The sequence below is a fragment of the Chiloscyllium punctatum genome, chromosome 25 (assembly GCF_047496795.1).
Source record: "Chiloscyllium punctatum isolate Juve2018m chromosome 25, sChiPun1.3, whole genome shotgun sequence".
NCBI classification, from domain to species: domain Eukaryota; kingdom Metazoa; phylum Chordata; class Chondrichthyes; order Orectolobiformes; family Hemiscylliidae; genus Chiloscyllium; species Chiloscyllium punctatum.
This window is the reverse complement of record NC_092763.1, coordinates 40,350,357-40,358,989: the sequence shown is the minus strand read 5'-3', so window position 1 is coordinate 40,358,989 and position 8,633 is coordinate 40,350,357.

Below are 8,633 nucleotides of genomic sequence, written 5' to 3'. Positions count from 1 at the left end.
GCAAGGTTCTGCCTCAAGGGCCTTGGTGAGTTTCTGCAGAGTATCTTGTAGATTGTACGCACTGCTGCTGCAAAGCATTGGTGCTGGAGGGACTGAATGTTTGTGGATGTCATGCCAATCAAACAAGCTGCTCTGTCATGGATGTTTTCAAGCTTCTTGACTGTTTTTAGAGCTGCCTTCATTCAGGCAAGTGGAGAATATTCTATCACACTCCTGACTTGGGCCTTGTAGATGATGGACAGGATTTGTAGAGTTAGGAGAGGAGTTATTCACAGCAGGAATCCTAGCCCCTGACCTGCTCTTTTCGCCACAGTAATTGTATGGGACTTCAGTTCAGTTTCTGCTCAATGACGTGCCCCAGGATGTTGGTAATTAAGAATTCAGTGATTGTAATGTCATTGAGTGTCAATGTGGTAGATAAATTCTTCCCTACTAGAAATGGTCATTGCCTGGCATTTGTGTGGCATGAATGTTACTTGCCACTTGTCAGCCCAAATCTGGTTGTTGTCCAGGTATTGCTACGTGGACTGTTTCAATATCTGAGGAGTTGCAAATGGTGCTAAATATCATACATTCATCAATGAACATCCCCAGTTCTAACCTTATACTGGAGGAAAGCTCATTGAGGAAGCATCAAAACATAGTTGAGCCTAGGGTACAGTACTGAGAAACTCCTGCAGTGATGTCCTGAAGCTGAGACAGCTGACCTCCAACAATCACAATAATTTTCCTTTGTGTCAATTATGATTCATCCAGTGGTGAGATTTTTCCTGATTCTCAGCGATTCTTGTTTTGCTTGGACTTCTTGATGCCCAATTCATTCAAGTGTGGCCTTGGTGTCAAGGGTAGCCACTCTCATCTCCCTTCTGGAATTCAGCTCTGTTGTCCATATTTGAACTAAAGCTGTAATGGGTCAGGAGTCAAGTGGGCCTGGTGGAACCCAAACTGGTTGTCAGTCAACAGGTTATTGTTAAACAAGCTTGCTAGATAGCACTGTTGATAATCCCTTCCATCATTTTACTGATGTTGAGAAGGTGAGGAGTAGTTGGCTACGTTGGATTTGTCATTTGTTTGCTTTGTGTGCAAAGAATTAACCTGGACAATTTTTCACAATGTTGCATAAATGCCTGCTTTGTTAGGAGCACAGCCAATTCTGAAGCACATGTCTTCAGTGCTATTTCCAGAATGTTGTGAGGGCCAAAGCCTCCAACTGTTTTGGGATATCACATAGGGTGAATTTAATTGGATGAAGACTCTGAGGATGCCAAATTGGATCTGCCAATCTGGTTGAACATTATTGTAAGTGCTTCAGTGTTATCCTTTATGTTGACATGCTAGGCTCCTCCATCTTTAGAGTGGGAATGTTTATAGTACCTTGTTCTCTATTGAGTTACATAATTGTGAACTGCTGTTCATGTCTGCAGAACTTAGATTTGGTCCATTGATTTATCCTTAGCAAGTAATTTATCCTTATGCTGCTTGATAATAGGCTGGCATAGACATTATGAGGAGACATGGGTCTGACTGGAGGGAGAGAAGTGGCATGAGGGATTAGGGCTAGAGAACATAATTACTTTTATTACAACTAGAAAAATATCCTAGAGAACTGAGGCAGTTCTTCTAACTAGCTGGCTCCATCATGTGCCTACCCTGTGACTCCTGAGGATCTGTTTCCAGGGTTTTGTGGCCCAAATGTCTGCATCTTGCACCTGCCATCTTCCTCACCCTCCAACCAAATGAAAATTGTACATAACCAGGCGCAACCAAGGTGGGTGTTCAAGTTGGGAAACTTTCCAACTCAAGCTCCAAGGCTTCCTCAGTCGAGCTATATTTATGAAATGCATTCTATTCTGGTAAAGCTATTAATTTATGTATTGCAAAATAGTGGAGAGGGAATATTTCAGGGAAGCATATTTCAATGTTTGCACCATTGTCTCATTCGTTCCATAGTCAAACAAATTAACTTAATGCTACATTTGAAAATGAAAGTTGATGAAAAGTTCAGAAATCTATCTCTGAGAACATCAGGAAATTTGTTCTAATATCAGCTGCTAACCAGTACAGTGACATGATATGCTCCATCTCACTGACACAAAAGAGAAACATTGTTGACAACCTATTATTTATTAAATAGTAGATCAACGTAAATTGTTGAAGCGTGATCATTTTTACATTAATCTGAAGTGGACAAATGCCAAATATCACATTTAAAGAATTTGAGATAATGATCACAACTGCAAATTTGACATGGACACAATTATATTGCCAGAATTTCATTATTTCCAACTAAGGTGCATTTAAGTTGAATTATTATGTATTCTACTGCTGTACTGATCAAGATTTCAAAATAATTAAAATTGATCTAACTTCAATAAAATGTAAGCTTTCCTATAATTTCCTGACTGCATATTCAGACAGCAATTAGGTCACCTTGACCTAACTCGACATGATATGATTGGACCTGAGACTTTACACTTACTTGATTCTTAGAGACACATTGCAACTTCATTCCTAAAATTTGTTTCACAGATCTTAAAGCCTGTTCTAATTTGCCAAGCCCACATAATAAAACCATGGGTAAATGCAAATGATGATTCTTAATTATAGAATCATAGACCTGTACAGCATGAAAAGAGACCCTTCATTCCAACTGATGCTTGCCAACCAGATTATCCTAAATTAACCTAGTCCTATTTGCCAGCAATTTGACCCATATCCCTCAAAACCCTTCCTATTCATATACCCATTCTGATGCATTTCAGATGTTGTAATTGTACATGTCTCTACCACATCCTCTGGCAGCTCATTCCATACAAATATCACTCTGTATGAAAAAGTTTCTCTTAGGTCTCTTTTAAATCTTTCCCCATGCACCTTAAACCCTGTAGTTATGGACTGCTACACCCTCTTTTTATCCTATTCATGCCCCTGGTGATTTTATAAACCTCTATAAGGTCACCCCTGAGCCTCTGATGCTCCAGGGAAAACAACACCAGTGTCTTCAGCCTCTCCCTACAGCTCAAACCGTCCAACCCTGGCAAAATCCTTGTAAATAGTTTCTGAATCCTTTCAAATTTCACAACATCCTTCCTATAGCAGGGAGACCAGTATTGAATGCAATGTTCCAAAACTGGTCTAACCAATCTCCAGTACAGCTGCAACATGATCTTCCTACTCCTATACTCGAAGCACTGACCAATAAAGGCAAGCATACCAAATGTCTAGTTCATTATCCTGTCAACCTATGACTCTACATTCAAGGAACTGTGAACATGCACTCCAAGATCTCTTTGTTCAGCAACACGCCCAGGACCTTACCATTAAGCATATAAATCCTGGCCTGATTCGCCTTTCCAGAATACCGCACTTCACATTTATCCCTAAATTAAAGTCCATCTGTCCTCAGCCCATTGACCCATCTGATTAAGATCTCATTGTATTCTGATGTAACCTTCTTTGTTATCCGCTGCAACTCCTATTTTGGTGACATCTGCAAACGTACTAACCATACCTCTATTTTCCCTTCCAAATCATTTATATAAATGACGAAATGCAGTGGGCCCAGCACTGATCCTTGTGGCACATCACTGGTCACGGCCTCCAGTCTGAAAAGTAATTCTCCACCACCACCTTCTGTCTTCTACCTTCAAGTCAGTTCTGTATCCAAATATCTAGTTCTCCCTGTATTCCATGTGATCTAATCTTGCTAACCAATCTGCCATGAGGAACTTTGTCGAATGTCTTGCTGAAGTCCATATAGATCATGTCCACTGCTCTGCCTTCATCAATCCTCTTTGTAATCTCTCCAAAAAACTCAATCAAGTTAGTGAGGCATTATTTCCCACATGCACAAAGCCATATTGACTATCTCTAAACAGTCCTTCCCTTTCCAAATACATGTAAATCCTGTCACTCAGGCTCCCCTTCCAACAACTTGGCTACCACTTTTGTCAGGCTCACCAGTTTATAGTTCCCTGGCTTCTCCTTACCACTTTTCCTAAATAGTGGCACCATATTAGTTACGTCTTCTGGCACTTCACCTGTGGCTGTCAATGATACAAGCATCCCAGCAAGGGGCCCAGGAATCACTTCCCTAACTTCCAACAGAATTCGAGGGTACACTTGGTCAGGTCGAGGGATTTGTCCACCTTTACACATTTTAAGATGTCCAGCACCACCTTCTCTATAATATGGACATTTTGCAAGATGTCACTATGCATCTCCCCATGTTCCCTATCTTCCATATCCTTCTGCACAATAAACACTGATGCGAAATACTCATTTAGTATCTCCCCCATCTCCTGCAGTTCCACACATAGGTAGCCTTGTTGATCTTTAGGGGGCCCTATATTCTCCCTAGTTACCTTTTTATCCTTAATGTATTTGTAGAATCTCTTTGGAATCTCCTTAACCCTATTTTCTAACTCTATCTCATGCCCCCTTTTTGTCCTCTTAATTTCCTTCTTAAGTATATTCCTACTGCTGTTATACTCTAAGAATTCACTCAATCCCTGCTATTTATACCTGAGATATGCTTCCTTCTTTGTCTTGACTAAACCCTCAATTTCGCAAGTCATCCAGCATTCCCTGCACCAACCAGCCTTGTTCTTCACCCTGAAGGGAACATATTGTCTCTGGACTTTCATTATCTCATTTTTGAAGTCTTCCCATTTTCCAGCCAGCCCTTTACCTGCAAATTTCTGCCCCCAAACAACCTTTGAACATACTTAGCTAATACCATCAAAATTGGCCTTCTTCCAACTTTTAGATCCTGTCTATCCTTTTCTATTATTATTTTAAAACAAACAGAATTAAAGTCACTGGCCCCCAATGCTCCCCCACTGACACCTCAGTCACCCGCCCTACCTTATTTCCCAAGAATAGGAATTTTGCAACTTCTCTAGTAGGTGCATCCACATACTGAATCAAAAAAATTTCTTGTACACTTAACAAATTCCACTCCATGCAAGCCCTTAACACTATGGCAGTCCCAGTCTATGTTTGAAAAGTTAACATCCCTGGCCATTACCACCCTATTATTCTTACAAATAGCTGAATAAAAAATACTCATATTTAAAATTAAGTTTATTATTCAAAGAAACATTCAAATCAGTGGGAAAACTTTGAGGTGGCATGGTGGCTCAGTGGTTAGCATAGCTGTCTAACAATGCCAGGGACCCAGGTTCGATTCCTGCCTCGGATGATTGTCTGTGTGGACTTTGTCTATTCTCCCAGTGTCTTCTTGGTGGGTTTCTTCTTGGGCGGGTGCTCTGGTTTCCTCCCACAATCCAAAGATGTGCAGGTCAGGTGAATTGGCCATGCTAAGTTGCCCATAATGTTAGATGAGGTAAAAACAATGACTGCAGATGCTGGAAACCAGATTCTGGATTAGTGGTGCTGGAAGAGCACAGCAGTTCAGGCAGCATCCAAATAGCTTCTTTGGATGCTGCCTGAACTGCTGTGCTCTTCCAGCACCACTAATCCATAATGTTAGATGCATTAGTCAGGAGTAAATGTTGGGGACGGGAATGGGTCTGGGTGGCTTACTCTTTGGAGGGTCAGTGTGGACTTGTTGGGCCAAATGGCCGGTTTCCATACTGTAGGGAATCTAATCTAAAGAAAGTGTCCCTTATGAAGAAGTAGCAAATGTTGTTCAATGGATATACCATCCACAGTATAATGTTGTGGAGATGTTTTTGTACTGTACCTTTAAGAAAGTTAAAAGCTAGAAAAATGACCTGACAGTAAAGTAACAATGTAACACTTGGTTGAAAGCTAGATTAGCTGGGTTGTCTGGAGATGACAAACAGATTTGAATTAGGCCAATCAGTTTAAACCATATCCAAAAAAATTCTAAACTCCAATCCAGTTTGAATTTAGTAAATTGACAAGCTTAAAAGCCAATGGCATAATCCGATGCTTTGGGGGGTATAAGACCAGGGAAAATTGAACATTTGTGAGGAGAACTGCCAAGGTCACCGGCATTTGGAGTCTGCCCGAAAAATAGCTTTCTTAAAGGTACCTTTACCAATCAGTAACCTGTGAAGCAGAAATCCCTAAGAAGGGGAAAAGAAGACCAAGGAAGATATGAAGAGAAGAGTTGATATCTGGCTGGTTTTGAAAACTTGAATTTTGGTAAATCTTAATCGGGGGAGTTTTATCGGACTAGTATTATAGAAGGGAAGGTAAAGGATAGGTTAGAGGTAGGAGTTGTAAATCATTGTTAGTTAATTATTCTCTGTTATACTTTAAAAACTAAAGTTGTTAAGTTTTATTTCAAATAGTTCTTGGCCTCTTAAATTTTCACAGATCGCTGCATGGGATTTTCTGTGTTGCTGGTTTTAAATTAAGCAGGAGGGTTTACCCTGTGTTGTAATAGGTTGGGGGCTCGTCGCTGGAACTTGAATGGTTTGGGGGGCTTTTGTCTATAATTTGAACAGTTCGGGTCTTAGAAATTGTGATGTGAACTGGTTTAGACAGATTTAAATAGATTTGGGGATACAAAAAATCCCAGAAGATTTAAACACTTACAAGTTAGCGTTCTAGATCATTAAATAAAATGTAGCTGAGCCAATTTGTTTAATTTCAGTGACTTGTGGTTGATTAAATTAAAAGTGAGAGAAATGGCTCTTAAAATTGCTAAAGAGATTCTGGGATTTGAAGATGATTCTCAAATTTGTCAAGAAAATTTAGAAGGAAAGAAAAAGGCCATAGTTTTAGAATTAGCAAATAAGTTAGATTTGGGTTTAACCAAGGACAAAGTAAAGCAGAAGTTGTAAAACCAATAGGTCCAGAAAGAGGTCAAGACCATGCTCAACAAGGATATCATCAAACCAAGCCAGAGCAAGTGGAGTTCGCCAATCATCTTAGATCCCAAACCGGACGGGACTCAACGATTCTGCGTGGATTATCGGAAGGTCAACGCCGTGACAAAATCGGACTCATATCCAATTCCTAGATTGGAGGACTGTATTGAGAAAGTCGGACAAAACAGTTAAGTCACCAAGTTGGACTTAATGCCTGGTTACTGGTATGTACCTTTATCAGAAGTAATGGAAGAAATTTCTGTGTTTGTCACCCCAAATGGGCTATATCAGTTTAAAGTGATGTCCTTTGGAATGAAGAATGTAACTGTCACATTCTAAAGACTCAGGAACAGAGTTGTAGCTGGGTTAACAAACTGTGCAGTCTACTTGGACAAGGTAGTGATCTTTAGTAAGTCCTGGAAAGATCACGTGGTACAGTGACAGAGTTCTTTGAGCAACTATGAGAAGCAAAACTGATGATGAACTTAAATAAAATGGAATTCACAAAATCAGGGGTGACGTTCTTGGGACACAACATCAGTCATGGAAGGTTGACCCCACAGAATGTAAAGACAAAAGCCATCGAGGAATTTCCATTACCAACCTCTAAGAAAGAGGTGATCGATTCTTAGGACTCAGTGGATTATGGGAGAAGTTTGTTCCAAACTTCTGCAGTGTAGTGGCACCATAAACCGAGTTGCTGAAGAAGAACACAAAGTTTCAGTGGACAGAACAATGCCAGGAGGCATTCAATGATTTGAAGTCGATATTACCCACCAAACCAGTTTTAGCTGCACCAAACTTTTCATAACCGTTTAAAGTCACCATCGATGCTAGTGACATAGGTGTTGGAGTTGTACTCCTACAGGAAAATGAGGATGGGATTGAACTGCCAGTTGGTTACATTTCAAAGAAGATCAACATCCACCAGAGGAAATACTCCATGACTGAAAAAGAATTATTGAGATTGGTACTGGCCTTAGAACATTTTAATGTGTATTTCATGAACTGCATGTCGGAGATGGTTGTGTGCACAGATCACAATCCATATACATTCTTAGAATGCTTTAAAGACAAGAATGAGAGATGATTTTGTTGGAGTCTTATACTACAGACATTTAATTTAAAGATCATTCATGTTGTGAGTCGTAAGAATGTAATCACAGATGTGTTATCGCGGATTTAACTGATAGAGTTTAGATGAGGTTTTTATTTATTTAGTGTTATACAGAGGGACCTCTATTATCTGAATATCAATTATCCGAATATAGGATTATCCAAAGGTGATCTGGAAGTCCCAATAGAAACATTACATCAAAGATGTGTTTCCAACAATGATTGCGTCTTTTGTTTACAGTGATTCAAAGTGAACTCAGCTTACTGAAATGCTGCCGAGATCAGTCCTGAACTGATGGGAGCCCAGGCACCATCTCCAAATGACTGACCTCCCACCCTCTCTTTCTGCCCACAGAGAGAGAGTGTGTGTGAGAGAGAGAGAGAGTGAGAGTGTGAGAGTGTGAGTAAGAGAGATTTGGAGACTCACCCATCAAAAGACAGCAGCAGCAGTCTTCTTGGTGTCCAGTCCTGGAGAGGGGCTTGGGTGGAAGATGGGAGGGCGAGAGTAGGGGCTCACGGGTACTGTTGGATGGGGTTGGACAGCGGTGGTCGACGGGGTTGGCCAGCAGGGGTGGTGTTGAGCGGGGACAGGGTTGGACTGGATTGGGTGACTGGGTGGGGATGGGTGGGAGGGAGGGTCTTGAACGCAGTGTGCTGCTGCCTAGTCTCCTGTACTGGGAGCGGATTTAACAGAAAATTCCAAGCCCCAGA